This window comes from Barbatula barbatula (genome assembly GCF_947034865.1).
Source record: "Barbatula barbatula genome assembly, chromosome: 1".
NCBI lineage: Eukaryota > Metazoa > Chordata > Actinopteri > Cypriniformes > Nemacheilidae > Barbatula > Barbatula barbatula.
In genome coordinates this window covers 33,270,607-33,293,664 of record NC_136766.1, presented here as the reverse complement: position 1 = coordinate 33,293,664, position 23,058 = coordinate 33,270,607, and the positions used below count along the sequence as shown (strand labels likewise).

At 38.5% G+C, this 23,058-nt stretch overlaps 1 long non-coding RNA gene across 1 annotated transcript; it reads right to left on the bottom strand.

Moving 5' to 3' along the window:
- Positions 1-5,970: 5,970 nt before the first annotated feature.
- Positions 5,971-16,170, bottom strand: LOC306897218. The gene is made up of 4 exons (XR_013786987.1): positions 16,105-16,170; positions 14,610-14,662; positions 13,188-13,424; positions 5,971-6,552 (listed from the first exon to the last, which is right to left on the bottom strand). It is a non-coding gene; the product is annotated as an uncharacterized lncRNA (long non-coding RNA).
- Between the last annotated feature and the right edge of the window lie 6,888 nt (positions 16,171-23,058).

Below are 23,058 nucleotides of genomic sequence, written 5' to 3'. Positions count from 1 at the left end.
AGCAGATCAAAGACCTGATGACAAAAAGAAGCATTAGGCTGCCTCTTGTGTTGGACGCTTTGGCAGTATCGTGTGGAAACCACATAACATAAGGCACTGTACAATTTAACTTCGTTCGTAGAGATTTAAAAGTATTTTCCGAATGCAAAGACCTTATATAAACGAAATTACGCGTTTAGATTCAATTCTGGTACTTGGCACCCTTATTTTGATACATTTATACAATTATTTCGTTTAACTGTGTTAAGTATAAAAGACGCAGATATAAATGTAAAACGTGAATGATTGAATTGATTCAAATTAAATGTGCTTGAACAAAAACAATTTATTTTTACACAAAAGCACACAGACCCATGTGGCACTGCGCCAAATTAGAGGAATATTTGCGTCAGGAACTGTAGCCATTCTCAATTTAATTCAATAAATTAAATTCTCTGTAGTTTTGGTGATGTACGGTACAGTTCGACATCTTTGCGTTTTGCTTTATAGGATAACATGATTTAAAACAACGACAAAAAATGCATGGATTGTGTGTTTTTTAAATCGTATTTGTTAATGCAGAAATTGTGTTTTTAAAATGTGCGTAACGGGTTTTGAGATTGATAAAAAATAAGTTTCAGTGCTGAAAGAATGGTTTAACCATATTTTAGTTTGACCTGCTTTGATCAGTGCCAATCCAGTGACGCACACGTATGTGCCCAACCACAATGCTCCTCCCTGTGGCTTGTTTATTTGATGTAATTGTGTGTTGATAAATAACAAGTAAAACAACTATCAGAGTGTCTCGTGTTAGTTTATGCAAGGACATGACTGCTTTTCTAAGAAATCGAAAATGATTTTTTACTTTCACAGTCGAATTTTATGTCCATGTTTATTGTAAGGTTTATGAAGACTAATGTTAACCATAATACGTGCATATTCAATAGCATTGAAGCATCTTGACATTATATACCTGTTAGTTACTAAAAAGTCGCATTTGAGGAAAAGTCGCATACATGTTTGATTTTGTTAACAGCATGCATCTATCACGAAAGGCTATTACGCTGGATCTAGTCTTGGATGCTGGCCAAATATGGCACCTTCCTCTTGCCAAGTGTTACATTAGCTGTAATTACGTTTAAAGGGTTTGTTCCGTGTGCACCACAAGCACTAAAAGGCAAGTCAAATTGGTATTACAACAGCAGACCTCATAAACCAAAGGTACTGGATACGTACTGGCCTTGAGTGAGTTTGCTGTCCACCTTTTTTCCAATAAGACATAATTAATATTCCATTAACACAACGAATATGGGATCATGTAGATTTTTTGAAAATAATTTCTTTGTATGCGAAACCAAACTTTTCATTATAAGATATAGCTTAATTTAAAATGTTAGTCGTTTTCAATTACATAATGTAGCGCTTTTAAGATCGCGTCTGTATTTTACAAAATACAATATCTTAAAATAAATATGCGTGCACATAAATATAAGTAAAGGCGGCCTTTTTAACAGTCCAGAGGAACGACTGAAACACTAAAGCACCAAGAATATGTTCATTCTCGCGATACAACGTGCGCAACGTGACATCACGCAAAATTAGTCGTTGCATAAATTAACGCGCCATAATTAATGTTGTTGATGCCTTGATGTTCGCACAGTTTAATAGCCACTCTGCAGAATACACCAACGCTCATCTCCTAGAAGGAGGCATATTGATCATTATGGGGTAGGCAATGGATACTTTGGTATTGATTATTTATTCCGCACGTTTATTTTCACGTGAGCAACGCTTTCGAGTTGCGCAGACCGCCATGCGTCAGTCTTTGCACAGAGTGGTCGCCTTTTGTCTGAAAATCAAATGATTCGGCGAGTTCGCGTTCTCTGTTGTCGGTGTTCCGACCAAAAGATGTCGCCTTTCTCCTCTTCTTCTGCTGAGGCAGGCAATTCGCAGGGTGCGCTTGACGCACAAGCACGGTCTCCTATCATCTATGTCTCATTATTTCGGAAAGCTATTAATAAACATTTATGTAATATTTAAATCAGATGTGCCCTGGCTCTTTTCTCGACGCATTATGTGGAAACAATGAAAAGTACAGTAGGTTGCCCATCTGCCTCATTAGATATTCACCATTTATCAAAGAGGCAGGGGCGATTTGTTTGAGCATGGCGCACGCGCGCCCAATGCCCGGTACTGAGCAATGATAAAGCCAACCGTGAGCTTCAATCCAACTGCTTAGTTATTTCAAGTTTTGCAATCCCTTAGTGATCCATTAAACGACATTTAAAGAGTTTACTTTTGCAACGTGGGCATGAGTTTTATTGGTGTGTTTTATTTGAGCCGGTGGTATCGTCTTGGTGCTCAATTGTCTGTTGAACGTGCATTAACACTGTACAGTTATTGCTGGCCATAATTGTAAAGTCATTTCACATTTTCCTTTATATAAGGATGTTTCTTCAGCTATGGGCACTTTTTGGCACTGAAGTTGGCCTTTTAGTTAATGATTTCAACGCTTATTTTTATTGTAAGGGAACGTTAAGTCATCGTAAATTTCAACGAATCTGATATATACAATTATATATTGAACTTTTATGTAAACATATAATATCACACACATAAAAGCTTACAAATCAGCTAAAAATATTACATTGTAATTGTATACACAGTTAGTTATAAATATGACTCAGCTTATAAATAGCATATAACGTATGCAAAAATAAAACTTTCTGCATTTATACAATTTAGATTTTTTAAATGTATTTTTACAAACAAGTATGTTTCCAAAGAGAGGTTTGGCTTGGATCATGTCAGGTTTTGCTTACTTTTGGATACGGATTTGTCCGCCAAATATAAGCACACACTTTCACATTTCTAACACGAGTAAGTTCATTACAAAAGAGACAACAGCAAGGAACCTTTTTTTTTAGATTAATTATAAGAAGACGTGAAATGTAAAGACAATTTAAATATTACAAAATATGCAGAATCTAATCGAACTTTATTTATGTAAATAAAAAAAATGAAATGGCAGCTTTGAAATGGTCCAGGAAACCAACACAAATATGCGCCTTTCCATCAATTTCTTTCCAAGCAAAATTACAGAAATATTTTTTTGTGATATACTGTAACACTCATATTAAGTGTATTATGCGGATTTGCCATCCACGGGGTCAAAACTGTCCATAGTTGGAGAAACACATTAGAATGATATAGGCTACTCATGAAAAAGATGCACGGCTTTTTAAGTTAACAAGAGAAAACGAATAGACTCATTGGAAGCTCGAATGACACGGCGATGAGACATACTTGCCGACATCAAACTATAGAAATTGGACTCAAGCAGCCGGGGGGCTTAAGATATATTAAATTACCATGATTGGGAATTTAGGCATGGTCCAAGCCTGTTGAAGAGGCTGGGCTGTCTGAAAGTGGTGCTATTCATCTTGGGAAAAGAGGGTCAGAAGGTCGAGGAAGTTCACAGGACCTGTTCCTATTCTTATGCTAACGTCCAATGCGGACTCTAATGCTTACTGATTTGGAAGATATAAATGATCGGACAATAATCCCGAGCTTCTCTGTTGCTAATAGCTGTTCGTCTGGCCTTTAATGAAAGAATTAAGGTACTGCCCTTTCTCCTTCCTGCGTCGTATTGAGACCTCACGTATAAGAATAGCCGTGGTGCGTTTTACTTTAACATTTCTTAGTCACGACCAGTTTGTTTATTTCCCTTATTTCGCAAAATACGTGGTACTGGGCCTCCTACATCAGGCTTAAACATGAATTTCTCAGTGTTTATTTAGTAGGTGGGCCTCGATGCTGCTTCACGGTCGCTGTTTATCTCCTCGTGACAAGCAGAAAATCCGAGCAGCTAAATGAATGAAGGCAAATGATCGTGCAGCGCCACGTGACGGAACACCTGCGGTCAGCCCACAGACCGGCGTTGGCGGGAAAATGTCTCGATTTTTCGCGCCCTTTAATTGCACGTTGTGCATGACGTAAGTAGGCTACACCATACGCAATAAGCATGTAACGAATGTGTCACTTGAATGGAGTATAACGTTAGGATGTAGGCCTACACCACAACAGAAATATGACTAGATCACAATACAGAATAAATATACATTACATACATTGAGCCAAATTGGGATTTCGAAACCATGACAGAAAACGTTTTTAACGCCTATAGGAGAGCTGATGATTTAACAATTTACTAAATAAACAGAGCAACATGTCAGCCTTAGATCTCAGATCGTTCGATTGGCCCTATGGGATTTACCGGACAAACCACTTGAACCCAGACAGTCACCTTTGACCCTTGTGTCAGATGTGGCTGGCCCTCGGGAGACTAATGTCGACATTAACTTAAAACCGACAGCATCAATGATGAACACTGTTGCACGTGTTGGATTGCAAAGATGACAGCGTGTGATTTACAAATAAGTATAGAAAAATAAATCAAGTTTTCGGTAAATTATTATTTTACGGCTCAGAGATTTGTATGTTTCCGTCTTATTTATATATATATTGAAAAAGCAAGAAAACACTTTTGACTGGCACGAGCCCCTTCTTTGTTTAAACCGCAGAGGTCAGCCGGGCAAGCTGTGGCAAAGATTAGCACAATATTGCACTAAACTGATATGCGACTAATAAGTCACTTCTTCTATCACCACAGGCCACTTAGACATGAACACTGCGTGCTGGTGCAAATTTCATAGATTTTCCGCAAATCTAATAGAGAGCTTGTTTATTGCTTACGTGAATATCCTGCGCTGGCTGAAGATACGTTATCAGTGGAGTACTGTAAAGATTGATCTCTCCTGGTTACATTCATTTTCCAAACCAATAGCCTATTACTGACTTTTTCTTTTATTTAATTGTCAAACAAAAGGATGAACATTTTGCATTCCAGTTACGCGGTGAATACGTATCAAGTTAATGATCTATTATTTTGTGTCTCTTAATGACACTTTGTTAATTAAATGACTTTATATATTAATTCTTTGAAATTATTAAGTCTAATAACTAATATCTCTCAACACTCATCTTTTGCGCATTTTAGGTTTAGGTGAAATCACGCGGAAATATTTGAACTCAGAACCTACAAAACTAATACGCGATTTAAATTGTAGCCTTTCGTACCAAATATATGTCCTGCACGCAACAAAGGACTGACGGCGACAGCATAGTGAGATTTCTCCAGACCACACAACATCAGCGCAAATTTGTGCAGGTTTGACTGTTAGATTATTTCAGTAATTTAGCAAACATGACTATTTTTGGGCCACTTTTGGCATTTTTAAAAGAAAAATATATTGTAATAATTTTCCTTTTTTTAAACCTCGACCAATCTCAGACAGCCAGGCTTTACATGAAATCCGAATTTGTGTATTTAAGGAAAAGTGCTCAACATCTCATCAGCTCCCTGGAACAAAATTTGAGCATGTTTTAAGGTGAATTGTTAGGTTTATATATGGCTTATCTTATTTGACACGCTATTTATGTCCGAAAAAATAACATCAAATTATGTAGGCCTATTAATATATTTTAAAATATCTTTCTACAATGTGTATATTATAATTTATATAAAACTGTAAGGTGTTATACAAAGCATGTCTCTTTTATATGTGCATTTTGGATACTAGAAACCTTACTAAATAAAAACAGTCTATTTAAAGTGTGCCTGGCAGAGAAGGAACTGTTAGTACATTAAGATTTAAGACTAGATGATATAAAAACAAACACCTCATTGTAAAGTTTCTCAAATGACCATGACTGGACTCATTCTAGAGCACATATTCTTTTTTTTGTCCAGATGAAAAAGAGAACTGATTGATTGTTCCAGTTATTTATCCTATGTGGTGTTGTTGTGTGCTGTCCAAGGTGCTGACTGTAAAAACAGCTTGCTGTCTAGATTGTGAAGTTGCCTCGTCAAAGTTCATGTCCACGAGGACATCAGTATTTTCCAAATACAATAACCAAAGTTTTGTTTTTAATTTAAGGCTTTATTTCAAGAAACGGAATCTGTATGACAGAGCACAGAAGTTCATAATTACAATATTAAACATAAAGAAACTTGAAATTTACCTGATTGTGTGCGGTGTTTAAATGTCTAGGAAACAGACACATTTTAATGGATCTCCAATGAAGGAGAATATAGTTTCTTCATATTGCCAACGCAGACATCATAGAGACATTTAACAATGTCAAATTTGTAAACATTTCACACATTAATGCACATTATTCTCTTCACTTGACAGATTGTACTTGACAGAACAGTTTGTTTTATTATGGTCAATTTAACTGGGTAAAAACAGCATGTCCTCTTCACATTTACACATACTGTATCAGTCAGAAATCTGAAGTATGAAAGGTTTCAGTTAAAAGTGCACATTTCTAATCCATCCCTCAGGTAGCTTGCTTTTTTTTAACAGCGAAGTGTCTGGAGTAAATGCAGGATGCTGGATTCCTGAGGTGCTGTGATTGACCATCCCTGTTAAAAATAGCTGCACGGCGTCCGTTTTTTCAGCAGCTGTTGACAGTGATTTTTTCCGCCTTGTTGATCATTGCAGGAGCCTGGTTACAGAGAGAAGAAAAAATATCACTTTTAAGTAACAATACCACATGGCTTGCCTTTATGACAGAAGTAAATGTAGGACATCATATTAACATTAATAACAAGTAGAACAATATTAAAGGTAATCAGATTTGGTCCGTAATACTAGTCAGATGTAAAAACGTTTCTACTGATGCTTTTTTAAGACAAAGGAAAACATACAATGAGGATTTGGTGCTGTCTTGAATATTTCTGCATTTTATCGGACCCCCTTAATGTGTAAAAAAAGACATGTTTGTTGATTGCAAAAGACAAGCTTCATTTCAGATCAATTTATAAATATATTAAGATTCTGAACGATCCTGTTTCTATGGAAATAGTGGACTGAAATGCCAACGTAAAACACACGTTTGAGTCACTTTTATAATGGTTATTTCCTTGCAAATAAGTGGAGGCGGTTTTATGGGTACTGCTCTTGAAATTCCAATGGCCGGAAATTTTGGAAAGGTTGGAGTTGATTTCGCTGGCGTTTCGCATTGTTCATTTTAATGAGAACAACCAAACGTAAAATCGCAGTGTGGGATAATAATGGGCAGATTTTGTGTGCGTTATTTCACACTTTTACTACATCACCACGTTCAGTCAGCTTAGTGGTCATTATAGGCTTAAAGAGGATGCCATTTGGAGTATGACTTTTATATCAGCCAAATTAATGCTGTCAGTAAAAGGAATTTGTTTGTCTAGCGGAGGGTAATGTATACAGCACTTTTGCAACACTCATTGACTGTATTTGTTGGTTTTATTTTTCATTTGCTATTTAAAAGTTGTAAATAAAATCATTCAGACTCTGCTTATGCACGGTGTACCAACAACATTACCAGTTTTCCCAAATCATATGTAGAGAGGTTTCTGGACAATTTAATCCCCGCAGGAGACTTGGCAAGACCCTTTCTCTGTCAATTTTCACCCTCTGCCTCATTCAAACCCCTCTCTCTTTCTGTGCCTCTAGAATGTGGGGTTTCATTCTCTTTTTTATATTCCCTCATATCTTTTTTCCCTTCAAGCCCCCCCCCCCCCCTAAACACCCCAGACAGCATGCAGCTTATGCAAATCACTGGCTTTTATTCTCGATTCTCGTCCTGAATGAGACCTCAAGAAAACACACACTTGGTTCTCACCGATTTCTACTGTAATAGGGACAAAGTCATCCATGTTAATAAAACACGATTGCTTCCCTCCTGTGTAATAATGACACAAAATCATGTTTCGAAAAAGTTGTCAGTATCTTAACAAAATCCTGAAGTGTCCAACAGAGGCCTATAAAGTTTGTTCACAGGACAGAGGATGATGTTATCTGGAAAATGATCGATTTTTACGAAGAGCCAAAGTCATTCTGCTGCTGCGGGAGAGTGAACTTGCAGTGAGAGGGGATTATGGGATGGAAGAGGACTAGACATTTAAGGGGGGGGGGGGGCTGTTTACCAAAGTCACTCAGACAAGGGGGGGACCCTGATGAATATAAAGTGCTTGCTGCTTGCCACCATTCCCAGGGTCTGGAACACACACACACTTAGCCTGCATATAAAACTGTGTGTGTGTAAGAAGGGGGAGCCAACCAGCCTGACTTCCCTCAGACACTGACAGGCGGGCCTTTTCACCAGCGCATTGCCGTGCCGGCCAGCCCTCTCTCCCTTAGCAACGGCACAGAGTGAAGAGCCCCCTCCAGCCGGCCACCGAAACGACGGGGGGTGGTGAGGGGCAGTTAGGGTGTGGGTTACAGGGGGTGAGCTGGTTCACAGGGGTGGATGAAGAAGTTCCCAGTCTGGCAGGACTCCCACAGGCAATGAACTTGAACTTGATTCTGATACCAATAATGCGCTCTGCACGTCTCTGAGCGGTATATTTGCATATGTATTGCGAGCGTCAGACCTCATTTGTGAATTCTGCATTCGCTAACAGTGACGATCACAGATTAACAATGATGTTACAAAGTCTTCGAAATTTCGAAATATAGGTCTTAAAAACTTTCATTTTAATGCAATACGTGATTGCAATTTTCTGGTTAGAGAGTAAAAAGTGAAGCCATAAAATGATGATTATTATACTGTCTATTATACTGCTGTGGTCATGTTGGAGATGTAAGTGTTGTTCTTGTTTAAATATCACTTTTAAATGCACAGGATAAAGTTATAGATGTTGCTTGAAAAAACTACTTTTGGGATAAAAGCCTTTGTAATAAAAAAGTACATTGGTAAAACGTCTCAATCTGACTCGAGTATGGTCATACAAGCCATCTTCATTATCACTATCCGGGCATGGTTATAAAATAGTAAAAATCTTTAAAAGAACTAGTTTTTCGAAAAAGGTGACCTTGTTTTTAAGGCTATGCCCTTATTACAATACCAATAGCTTGATATTAATAACATTGACCTGAAATTCAAGAGCAAGTAGTGGAAATGCTTTCATTTGTGCATCCGTCACATAAAAGTATACTTTCAAACTCATATTTAGCTTTCTGCTGTCCAAAAAGCCTTCTGAGGTCACCATGCTCAACTGCATTTGCCCAAGTTTCATCGGTGCTCATGATGCCCAAGTAATCTATAGTAGCTCCAATCAGACCCTTGTTGCTGACCGTGGTTCTTTTAGCAGCCTGTTATTACGACGAGAGTCCTGCTTGGGAATCCCAATCCCAGGCTTTTCGAGACCACTCGTCCGAGGAGGGGGGGAAAGGTGGGGGAGACTATTTCTAAGCTCCCCCGTAGCTGATACAAAGCTGAGAACAACCCTTCTCAGGATAATCGTGTTTATCCTGAGATTAAGACGGGATCGACAGCTGAGGTATCCACAAGAGGGAAAAGGGAATTTTGCGATAAAACACACAATCGCCTTAAACGCAGACCCGAGAGATGCTTCTGCGATAGTCTGGGTGTGCGTCCCATGATCCTGTGCTTTCCCACTGTTGGTTTCACAGTTTGGAACCAGAGGGATTCGTAATTCTCTCCTATTAGCTATCAACTTGTCCTCTAAAGCAGTGGAAAACCATAAACGAGACTTCAAAATAGAACCCATTTAGTGCCTTTCCAAATATAACCTGGCACAAAGTTTTCAACACCAAAGCAAAGACTGAGATCAGCTCTGGTGAGACTCGATTTGGAAAAAAAGGTTCATAATGCTGGACATAAAGAAGACACGTGAAGGGGAGAGATCTGTTAGTATGCCAGACAAATATTCCCAGATAGGCCTTTGTACCATCGTTCTGCTACACACCCAGAACATTAGGATTAAAAATGCAATTTTTTACGCTCAATATTACATGAGAGTAGTCATCACATAAAAATTATGTTTAAACCACAAAGGCTTCATTTAACTGCATAGTTGTTTTTACATGGGCCATCCTGTCCATGCCATCATCACCCGGCGGTCCGTGTAGTGTGCAGGCATACACGATTCTGGAAAAATGCTCATGCACAAACACGTGCACATGCAGGGAAAAAATAAAGCCCTGTCCTCGTGTCATTCCCTGAGGATCGTCGCGTATAGCGATTTGCTGGTAATTTAGGCATCTGGCTCTGTCTGGACCCGAGCATCTTTCTCAGCGTATTACCCTCCGCTGTCTCTGCACTCCATCCGTACAGACAATGGTGAGAAACAGGGGGGACCGTGGAACCACGTCAAGAGCTCCAAGTACAATGCTGCCATTGTAGAAGAGCAGAGGGGTCTGGAATAATAATGTGGGCACTTTCAAACTATTTACCAACACATCTGCAGATTTTCTCTGTGAGGCTCACAGATCAACATTTTGCTGGGTTTGTGCATGATGATAATTTTGGGTTGGGTGTAAGGTATTTAGCCCAATCTTTGGAATCATTTGACTTTCCCAAAGGCACACACATTGACCCACGGATGCAATTCGCCAATTAAAATGAAATATCTCCAGGCTTAATGTCAGACATTTTAGAGAACTGCCCTTTTCAAGATATGAAAAAAATGTAATCATGGTCATGTCTAAAAATCGACATATGCCATCTTCATAAGAGCACATTAAGTTTGACTGCTACTACAGAAAGTAATCCAATATGATATGGAAAAGGATTTGTACTGTACAAAATAACTCAATCATTGTAATATGGTGCAACTGTGTTTTTTTATGCAGAATAAATAAAAAACGAAAAAAGCCTTTATCTTATGCATGCTTTTACATGTATAGGATTCACATATCCACATCCGCAGTCTGAGAACACAGAGGAGTGTATTGGTAAACCACGAAAACAATACACAGTTCAGCGCATGATTTGCATATCGAAAACTGGAAAAATCTGGTATGGGTTTGGCACCGTGCCAAGCGGCATAATTAACACTTTTCAGCCACTGCTGCAGTCACATTATGCTTTGACAAGCATCCACTCCCCCTGCCCGACTGCTTATATTCACACACACAATACATACACACACGTCATCTACAAACGTGAGCATTTTTCTTTGCTCCTGTACATTTATGCACTTTTGCATTTTTGGTAAATCATCTACAGCTATTATGATACGATACAGTTATGTACCGTTTGAGAAAATGTAATTTTGTTTTATAACCACGCTGGATTGGGCTCTCTGTTCCAGTGTGTAAAATGTGTTTTGTGGCCCTGCCTGAGATATTTAAGCAGTGAAGGTCTTTTACATAAAACCCTGAGAGATGCAGAGGGAGGAAACCCTCCCCCTCACTGCATGATACACGGCCCAATTAGAAATTCCCTATTAAAGGTACAGGCTCACGTTTCCAGGGCATTATTGCAGCAAATTTAAAACACAGCTTGTGTATTTGGTCATATATAAAGACCTAAGAAAAATATCACCCCTGTTGTTATTTTTCAATATGTGCATGATGCACACAGGCCTATAACGGATGCAGGTGCTGTCTTGAAGATTAGTTCAATCTTCTTTTTCATGCTTAACCTGCAGATATTTATTTTAAAAACTGTTTTCGTCTGCCACGTGCACACCAGAGAAAGGAATAAAAGCATTGCGATGTTTTCAGTACGTGTATACATCTTGCGTTTACATTTACTTCGTTTTTATTCATTAGCACATATCTGAGTGTGTATTCCACTGGAAATTTCCAGAATGCATGTTTAACACTAGGCTAACTCTGCGAAATGCGAAGTAAAATCCCGATTCGCTTTTAAATGTTTGAACACTCGGATGAGAGAACGCGTCCTCGCACTGCTAATAATGTGCCGCTGCGCCTTTAATTGCGGGCTCAGTCCTCGCCGCGTGTACCTATGCAATTATGTTAATATGCGCAGCTCGTCTGCTCTCTTTTTCATTAACGCGAGAGCGTGCATCATTGTTTGCTTTATTTGTAAGCTCTGCGGGCGCCGTCCGTACATCAATGATCTTTGCATGCGTCGATTTTGCCAAACCTCTTGATTTAGGATAAAACGTCAGTGTTTTTATTTTTCTGGACGAAAATTCTCATTTAAAATCCTTTGTTTAGGTTAGCCGGGTGCTAATCGGTGCTCGCGATGAATTTAAGGACAACGAGGTGTTTTTTTTAGGCAGACGCGGTTTCCACGTTCAGTGAGTATGCAAACGCGCTCTTCTGCTCTTATGAGGAGGAATATTCAAGAGATGACGCTTTCTTCATTTTACTCGTCTTCGCATTTCATTGTCACCATTTACGTCATGTTTTCAGAATGTGTGTAAAACCCCAAAACATGTTACATTTTTCATCCATGATGTAACATGTTTCACGTGCTTGTGTTTTGACTATCCTATTTTTTTTAGCAATTACCTAAATGGAGCAGCACAGTTATTTGCATGTCATCTACAATTCCTTATGACGCAATCGGTCACCTTTCTGCGTTGTCTTTCATTTATTTCAATGACTTGACTTTGCCCTTTCCCACAAAGCATTCTATCTACTAAGGGCCTGACCAGCTAAAGATACATTTTAATCCGTAAACATGCCACAGTAAGAGTCTGACATTAAAGTTGGGGAGGGTAAGGTGTGTGATTTTGTAGGTTGGTGACTGGTGAGGGCACTTGGCACCTCAGGCCTAGTAATGTAGTGTACGATTAAATGGCAGAAACAACGGAGTACTCTTCAATCTAGGTCGACTGGTCCATTGGTCAAGAGGATGCTGTACATCAATTAACTTCAGTAATTAATTGAGTAGTATCTCTTGAGTTCAAGCAGCTTTTTGGAGTCATTAAAATATCTGATATTCGTTTTTGTTTGAAGGAGAGTTGTATTGAATTGTATAATGATTTGGTTTAACTTTATATGTGCTGCATAAATTAATAGCTGCTTTCACGTCCCCCCCCCCTCCTTTGCCGTTCTTTGTGTATATCTTAGTGCGGGCATATAGATAACCGTCCGACTGTTGAGGCAGGAGAGATCAGAGTGGGATGTTTCTTGCAAAGGAAAAAGATTTGGGCTTCAAGCCCTGGCAGCAAGGCCTAATCGTGCCCCGCCAAAGTGGTCAACGCTGAAAACAAAACACGGCAGACCTTTAGAGAGTAACATTTTGCTGCGGGATCGTCTCGTTTGCTTGCTTTTCATTTAAAACGACAAGCCAGATTAAACGTCTAGCAAAAACGTGTGCGGCGAGGTCAGATTATAGCGGTGGCTAGGGCTGATATAGGCAACGATGCAGCTTACCTCATGCCAACACAGCCATTTTAGGGAGCAGCAGCCAGTTTCTCCATCAAGATGGCTTCCTGTAAGCACACCCCTCATTCAGTGTTGCAGTCTCCCAGCATCTGGTGGTCCATGGCAACTGGCAGCCTCTTTGTCCCCGTTGGCACTTGGGATGTAGTCTCACTTCTTTCTTTTCGCTTTTCTCAGGGGGCACAGATGGCACTAAATGCTTCCGTTGATGACGGGAAGGGAGGGGAGCTGGTAGGAGAAGGATGAGGGTTGACTATTATTTTTCTTTTTTCCCCTTTTCTTTCATTTGGACAATTGCACCATTTTTCCTCTCCCCCTCTTACTCCAAAAAGGCAGTGTGTAAATGGCTGGCAGTTGCTAAGGGGAAACAAGAAAATAAAGCACAAAACAGCCCCTTTTATCACTGCCAAAGCAGATGTCACGGCAACTGCTATATAACATTTCTTTAGATAATATAAACGGGTAACTTTATTTCTTAGTTTGTATGAAAACACGATTTCACCATTGTTAACGTTATAGTTTGTGCTTTGACTAGGCTAATCTGAATCGTGCAAAGGCATGCATCCGTGACTTTTGTTTTATGACAGCCGTCTGTGGGATTGCCAGTGCTGGTCATTGTGAAGCCAACATCAATTGCTGTCCACCCATAATTTCATTGCGTAACCCTTATTCAATTGTACCGGCTAACCAGTTTAGCTGGAAAAGATCATCTTTAATGAATGATGACAGAATATCTTTGCTCGCATTAATTTTACATAAAGTAATATGCAATGTGATAGTGGCCCATACTTTCTTATCATTATTAAGCTGGAGACGGACATATAATTTCCTCTCGTTGATCATTTATCCCATTGAAGCCTCTGGCCTTATGTCCTGCAGTCACACAACGTATTCTTAACCGTGTTCAAAAACCGTCTGATTTAGATTTATTTTTTACACAGGTGTGTTTGGCGTAGTGTATTTTTAAAGATAATTATGATATTTTTATATAGATTGTTTTACATCATGGGTTAATGAGCTATTTTCTCATCATTTTGCTTTGTGGTGGGCAGCACTGATAATACAGTAGGGCCTTAAAAAGACCTAATATCTATATTTCATAAATAATTTGGCATGTTATTGGATGGATAAGTGTAAACGTGTGTTTAATATAAAGAGGGACATTGAATTACATATATGTATATCTGATATATATGTTTTCTATATATCGTAGCATTGAAAGATTAATGACACACACACACACACACACACTCTGTGAACTTGATTGGGGATTCATATTTGCATTTAGCTCCTTTCAACGTCATATGTTCATTAGCATATACTTCATGATTTACTGTGTGTCCGTCAGATTATCTCCACAACTAATTGTTTTAATTATAATGTTGCATTGCAATAAGCTTTGATGGCACTTACCAGATGGTGTAGTTTTAAGCTTTGGTCCTCTGGTCTTTCGGAAAGACACGTTGCTTTGAGTGCCCATGGTGAGTCGAATGAAGTAAAAAAGGAAAAGACACCAAAATTAGAAAATATTGAGAATGTTTTTTCATACAACATGTAGCTGTAAATATTCCACATGATTTCACACATTTAAAGGTTTTACTAAGGCCATATGGACATCTTAAATAGACCCACACTTGGCAGGTACAATACATTACAATTGTGATATTTTTAATTTAGGAAAGCTGGGACCGTTTGCCATTTTGCAGTGTGTGTACTGAGTTCAAATACACCCTTTCTTACAACCTACTGGATTTAAGTTTTATGTGTGTATACAACAGTAAAACAGAGATTCATTAACCAGCCAAACCATTCGACCATTGTCAAATTCAAGCTTAACAGGCCTCATAAAGCAGATAGGCCATTTCTCTTGATCTTTTTTCTGTATCACTAAAATTGATAAATCAGTATAAATTCCAATCATAATGAATTTACCTAACATGTTTAATTCAATCATATTGAATGAATTTAGGCTGTGCTTAACTGAATATAGCAGCACATAGAATAGTGTGTGTGCTGTGAGTTAGACCAAAGCGATTATATAATATAAAACTTAAAGCATAACGCTATATTTTAGCTAGATATTTACACAGTTTAATTTTTACGGATCTAGAGGCTATATCATGTGATTTCATGTCATACGGAAATAAATCTTCTGTTCAAATCAAATGCGTTCATTCCATTTTGTGTCATATAATCTGGCTGTGCACATCAAAAGTAAAGCCATGCATAATGAAGCCGCTTCAGCATGATGTAATTGCTTTAGAGGTGAGACGTGTGTGCGTGATGCGAAGAGAGATTTTAACGTATTTGAATGCTCATTCATCCTGGATTATCAAGAAGTGGGAAAATCCACATGGAAAACATATGCGCACGGTAGATCCAATGAAAAGATCCCCACAAGCTCGATTGAGCATAAGTGTAGGCCCCGTGTTCCTCAGTCGGAGCGCTGAACGAAAAAAAATGAACGTGCACCAAATGCCATTTTAGATAGAGATGTTTGAGTTATTAATATGAGTATCTGATTCGTTAAAACCTCATGGTTTTCATTCGACTCTGTAGGGTTTCAGTGACGTATAAAAATATAAAAGACACATTCAAAAGTCCATTTCTAATATCAAGTAAATAAACATTCATTGCGCATTTCTATAGGCAACATCGCACGTGTTTTGGTCAAATATTCCTGTGATTCACAATTACAATTATTTATACACATAATAAAAATTGAAAAACGTCGGAAATTACTTCACACTAGTTTACAGTTTATTTTATTACACGTGGACACTTTGTATGCGATCACATTCAAGTGTAAACTGCTCAGGTGTGCATTTTATATAAATATCAGTGTCTCGCCACAATCTATTGCGGCAACATAGATCTAATATGACTCGCATCATGAGGTTGCACTTACCTCTGGAATTCTCACATTCAGTTTTCCCAGTGAACTTGTGTGCTGTGCAGTTAAGGAGGACGTTTCTACTTTCGGTTATCTAGCTTTATGAAGGAAGATAAACACTCATACAGCTAGATAACCAAAGATAGCAACCACCTCCTGCATGTCAACACTTTGCAAAGTTGGAACATCTTGTAAAGTTGACCTGATAAATGAAAACAGCGTTAATGCGCATGAACCAGACAAATACACCAACATTCAATTTAATAGACTCAAGTCTCTCTTTCATTGACCTGTAAATACTGTTAACAGGTGAGTCGTTGAATAGGCTTATGGGATTCGACAGACCATCACCACGTGATGAAGAGACGCTCGTATATTCGCTCAGAATCCACAATGGTGTAGGCCTGGGGTTTAAATGCAGAATTTTGCTCAACATTTTTTCGTTCCGATGAAGTGAAATAATGTATATTTAAATTGTAAGTCCCATTCATTAGACAGTCATCTCCGCCAAAAGCATATTATCATACGTGATTTTTTCGTATTCATGCCTTGCATTATAGTTCCTCGATCCGCATTGTAGGACATGTTATTCACTGTCTGGTTTTCTCTGATAAATGTTTTCTTTAAGATTACGCAGTCGACAAATAATAGAATAAATAAAAGGTGTTCGTCGTTTAGTCGGTAGGTAATATTCAGCTTATGTCGTCAGTAATGCTCATATTATTAACATTGTATTTCTGTTTTGATTATAAATAAAGTAGATTAGGTTTGACTCGGACATGTGTCTTTTGACGTTTTCCCACGTAGGCTGTGACGTCATGCAACTAATTACGTTTATAATATTTTGCTAACAAGCATATTGTAATTTCTAAATAAAGCAAACATTTATTTTCGATAACTACTAGTATTGTTTTGGGTCACAACACCATACAGGCCAAAAATAGTTGTTCTTAAATAAACATGAATTACATGAACATCTCATCATTTTTAGATATTAAAACAATAACGAAATATATTCATTAATATGTACAATTGTATATATTTTTTATTAAATCGGTAAAAAACGAAGCACGTGTATCCTATATACGTGTGTGTAATCTCAAAAACTACTGTGAAATTGTTTCAAGGTTATTTAGACATTCTGCAATATTGTATAACTATGTGCACGCTAAATTTTGAATTAAAATCGCGGCATGAAGAAAGTTTTATTGCATTCCATGTCCGGTTCATGCCATTGAACGTGGCCTTCATGTCTGTCACATGGGGTCAGTTTTAAGCACTTGTAAGAACCCAGCATCTGCGCGCATTAGCTCAATTTGACCATTAATGCCAAGTGAACTCGAATGCAGTCTGCTAAAGTCATTGCGAGTAAAGTCAAAATAAAAAACACATGCGCAATGCAAAACAGAAAAGAGAAATACTCTGACAACGTAAAAGCCTTACGTTCTCAAAACGACGCGCATATTCCTCTCCGTCTGAAAGTAAGGTACAAGTGTCAGGGTGTTGCGGACAAATAGAGGTTCCCGTGCGTCGCGCGTTAAAGAGCACGAAGCACAAATGTCTTTTGTCAAAACCACACTCGTCTGTACCATCTCTCCGACGATGCATTTTCCCGTTGAAAAAGTCGCAGTCCTCAAGTATTCAACCCTCGAATGTCACCCAGACGATCCACGGAACGGAACAGGCAGTTTTATTTCCAAGATGGGGAATTCCTCTCTTGAAGAGCTTGCTGAGTGTTAACGCGCGGATGCGGGAGGAGATGCGCGGTTGCGTGCGCGACTGTAACCCACATGCGACGCTCTCGTTCCGCGTGAGCTCTGTGGATGTGATGCTCTCTGTCTCCTGCCTGGAAGTGTCTAGTTTCTCACTAAATGCATCCTCTGTCACTTCTCTCCTGCAGTGACGTCACTCCAGCAGCAGGCAGCCGAGCGGCCAATCACAACGCGCGCGCGCGCTTCATCGCTCTCTCTCTCTCACTCTCTCTCTCTCTCGCTCTCTCTCTCTCTCTCTCTCTCTCTCTCTCACTCACTCAAGATTCAAGATTCAAAAAAGCTTTATTGGCATGATAAAAAAATGTTTTACATTGCCAAAGCAGGAAAATTAAATATAAACATTCTGTATAAAATAAAATAAGAGTATCGTATATAAGAGTCAATATGTACATATCAATACAGACATAAAAGTGCGAAGTATTGACAAAAGTTCTCAGTGAAAGTGACAGGATCCTGTCATAAGTGTCAGTTTGTGTGTGTTGTGTCAGTGTTGTGTCAGTGTTGTGTCAGTGTTGTGTCAGTGTTGTGTGTGTTGTGTCAGTGTTGTGTTGTGTCAGTGTTGTGTGTGTTGTGTTGTGTCAGTGTTGTGTTGTGTTGTGTCAGTGTTGTGTTGTGTCAGTGTTGTGTTGTGTCAGTGTTGTGTGTGTTGTGTCAGTGTTGTGTCAGTGTTGTAGGTGTTGTGTTGTGTTGTGTTGTGTTGTGTCAGTGTTGTGTTGTGTTGTGTTGTGTCAGTGTTGTGTTGTGTCAGTGTTGTGTCAGTGTTGTGTGTGTTGTGTTGTGTCAGTGTTGTGTTGTGTCAGTGTTGTGTGTGTTGTGTTGTGTCAGTGTTGTGTTGTGTTGTGTCAGTGTTGTGTTGTGTCAGTGTTGTGTTGTGTCAGTGTTGTGTGTGTTGTGTCAGTGTTGTGTCAGTGTTGTAGGTGTTGTGTTGTGTTGTGTTGTGTTGTGTCAGTGTTGTGTTGTGTTGTGTTGTGTTGTGTCAGTGTTGTGTTGTGTCAGTGTTGTGTCAGTGTTGTGTGTGTTGTGTTGTGTCAGTGTTGTGTCAGTGTTGTGTTGTGTCAGTTTTGTGTGTGTTGTGTCAGTGTTGTATGTGTTGTGTTGTGTTGTGTTGTGTTGTGTTGTGTTGTGTTGTGTTGTGTTGTGTTGTGTTGTGTCAGTGTTGTGTTGTGTCAGTGTTGTGTCAGTGTTGTGTGTGTTGTGTTGTGTCAGTGTTGTGTCAGTGTTGTGTGTGTTGTGTTGTGTCAGTGTTGTGTGTGTTGTGTTGTGTCAGTGTTGTGTCAGTGTTGTGTCAGTGTTGTGTGAGTTGTGTTGTTTCAGTGTTGCGTCAGTGTTGCGTTAGTGTTGTGTTGTGTTGTGATGGTTGTTGCTCTTTTGTCGTGACAGGACTTGACGTATCTCGCCGTCAGGTTTGAGCTGATGGGCTTTTCTCCCAGTATGTATGAGATCTTGTCCTGTTGTTGAAACTGGTTGAAGTCTTTGTGGAAGTTTGTGAACTGGGGGAAGAATGTTTCTCTCATGTCCGTATAGTTTGGACACGAGGTTAAGAAGTGCAGCTCTGTTTCCACTTGTCTCTGTGTGCAGTGTGGACACAGTCGCTCTTCTCTTGGAGTCCATGTCTGTCTGTGTCGGCCCGTCTCCACAGTGAGCTTGTGTTCACTGAGTCTGTACATGATCAACACTTTTCTTAGTTTAGGGTCTGATACTCTTTTGAGGTATTCTGCCGCTTTATATTCTCTGTTTAATGACCGATAGCATTCAAGTTTACTTTGCTGAGCTGTTGCTTCTGTCCAGTGTTTGAGATATTTTTCTCTTTGTGTTTTTATCATTTGGTTAATTCTGGCTGGAGTTTGGGGTTCAGTTGGACTCGTTTGGGGTTTTAGAGTTAGTTTGTTAGCTCTCTCTGTCTCTCTCTCTCTCTCTCTCTCTCTCTCTCTCTCTCTCTCTCTCTCTCTCTCTCTCTCTCTCTCTCTCTCTCACTCTCTCTCTCTCTCTCTCTCTCTCTCTCTCTCTATCGGCTGCACGTTTTTTCCAGAGTGACAGAGGGCGATGCTATGTCGCCTATAGGTTGCACAGTTCCTATAGTGACTTACGTGAATTAGGCCCACTTGTATAGTTTTCATCGACGTTTTGAGCATAATATATATGTGTGTGTGTGAGTGTGTATGTATAGGCTATATATATATATACATGATTATTATCAGTCGTAATTTTATAAGGCTACCGCATGTATTATTTCGGACGTATGTGTTTAGAAATCATTGGGACTTTTTCAATGGAAATCTGGGATTAAATACCCTCAGATTTAGTCCAACGAAGCAGCAAAACGCATGGTTGCCAATGCCTGCGTACAACAAGATCCAAACCACAGTTTTATTCAATTTCAGAAAACAAGAATTATATAACAGCTCGTCCCGACATTTCTGATAAATACCTTTGTGCTGAGAACACGTTCTGCTGAAAAACCTTCATTCAAAAAAAGCCTTGCCTCGTTGAAAGCCAGTTATTAAGCTTTACGCTGATATTGCTAGATTTTTCTTAGAATTAACACGGTTCAGAATTAACAAATAAATGAGGAAGATTTTAAATGATACGTTTAAATCCTGACAACTAGCCACGATAAGAGCGAATAAAAGAGCAGTGTTCAGCTTTTAGATAGATGCTTTGGATGACATGTTACATTTCTTGAGTTACATTAGACAGTAAATGTAATGTCACACAAACCTTAAAATAACAAATATGTAATTCATGTCATTTAGGTCAACGTTTAATAATTTTCGTTCACACTTTTGATTGTTAAAAAATAACTGTACGAGAAAGCAAAAATCTACAGATAAAGCCATTTGTGCTTGTGCGAAAAATCTTGTTGAATCATGAAACTATATTTTCCTTGATCAATTCCCTATTTTTAAGCACGAAGGTTAATTTGTATTTACATGCATGTTTATAAGACATTCTACCTTATCTGATTCATGTGATTATTTTATTTGCAATGGCCTATAGCACTCTGGATAGAGAACGCGTGTCTGCTGTAGAATCATTTTTATTTTATTATGGTCATTTTTTTAAAGAAATATGGCAAAAGCTCTGTAGTAGCAGTTTTCTTATTTTCAGGGCGTCCTTTTGTATTTTTGCAGGGGGGGATTTCAAAAGCAACATATCCGTTTTATATGCCCATCACCACCACGAATCTGCTGATGTGACTGATAGGCTACCTAGTCCATTCCGATGGTGACTGGGGGTGTTTTCTTGCCCAGGTCCTTTCGCATTAGGACGTGTGTGTTTAAGTAAAAAGTTGACTCACATCATTCAGAGGTCGCGGGGTTAAATGAACGGTCAGTGATTCTTTTGACCAAAGTCGCTCCATCTGGTTAACAAGATGCAATACATCAGTACGGTATTTTAATACGGTTCCTGAACTGAAGTACCCCTTAACGTTTTCTGTCGTCTTCATTTAGGCTTGTCGAGTCTATAAATGGGTTTATCCAATAAATTAGTACCGAGTACAGGCTACATAAAACCTTTCCACCTCAAGATTTGTCCATTCGTAGTTATTTTTGCTTGCCATGCCATAAAGTATTTTTCATCTCTGATTATTCACTTCACATAATTGAGCATGATGCATTTGGTCACTAAACATTCTTTAGTTTATATTGTTATTAATGACTGAATTTATATTAAAGTGTATTGTAGTCTATCGAATCATGTTGTGGTGCGAAGGGTTGCCTATTTACGCATTTTTTCCTTGACATTAATTTACACAAGCACATAGTAGGCTAGTAAATTTCACAGTTGACACTAATGTAAAGTTTTATTGGGGTGAAGAATGTTTTTGAAGGTGTTTAAGAAGAATGATTGAAATGTTACGGTGCAAGCTGAAATCTGCGTTGGACAACAGCGACTTCTAGCGGAAAATTGTGTCATGATCATTTACATTCCATTGAGGCTATTGAACACTCGACATTGTCCAAATAATTCATTTAGAAAATCTGCACCCGTGTGGAGTTATGTGTGACGCTTTCATAGATTAAAAGTAGTGTGGTATTTGAACAACATATTGAACAATGTGGGTGTAAAAGGTGAATTAAGGGGTTTTAATTCACTGTTGCATGTCGTCTTTCCGTTTTAAAATCAATCTTTATAGTTATATTCTTTCACACTGTATGACAGACACATGAAAGCGACATTTTTAGACAGTGTTATTTCATGTCTTTGAAGCGAGGGGGGAAAAAAGCTCCACGTCGATTTCCTCAATCGATATTGTGTAAAAATAATTTTATTTTGTATGAGTTTAATACCGTGTAATCGTAAATAAAATAATACTTTGCGGGGACCAACATGTGTTGAAAGAGTGTGTAAAATCACCAATTTGATTTACGATCCTATTAATGAATGACGCACAATGAGAGATCTGATATCATCAGGTTATCTGTTTTACTTCGGTATGTAACATCTGGTTTAACTTATAATCATTTGAAACAGATAACACTATGATCTATATACAATTGTATCTAAGACTCATTAAAATAATTCTTGTTCCCGGTTTTTATTAGTTAAAAAAATGAAATCGAGGTGATGTGGAGCTGCAGCATATTTTATATTCATCACCACTTGCCATTATTTACACACGTTATGAATCATTTAATTTGTGCCCTATATGTCGGACTGTAATGTGACTTTAATACATTTGAAATGTGATCAACAACTGTAATGTGTAAACTGTTTAAGGGAATTCATGAATGTAGGTGTTTGGTTAGCCTATACTTGTGTCCATTAAAGGAATAGTTCACCCAAATATAAAAAGTCTGTTATCGTGTATATTCACCTTCAAGTATGAACAAGAAGATATTTTGAGAAACGTCTCCGTGGCTTTGTGTCCATACAGTGAAACAGTGTGGTTTGGTTACCCACTTTTTCACAATATAATCTTCACATTTACCTTTATGCATTTGCCGCTTTCATCCAAAGCGATATATTTAATCCCCTGACATATGGTTTATTACTCCCTGAATCCTTTGTAAATCGCTTTGGATGAAAGCATCTGCTAAATGACTGAATGTAAATGTAAATGGCGTTGCTAGTGCCATGCGTTAACCCCTGAGCTACAGAAAAGAAGATCATACAGGTTTGCAATGGCATGAGTAAATTATTAAAGATCAAATGCTTGCTATCGCCTCTTGCCAATAAATACATTTTCATAAAT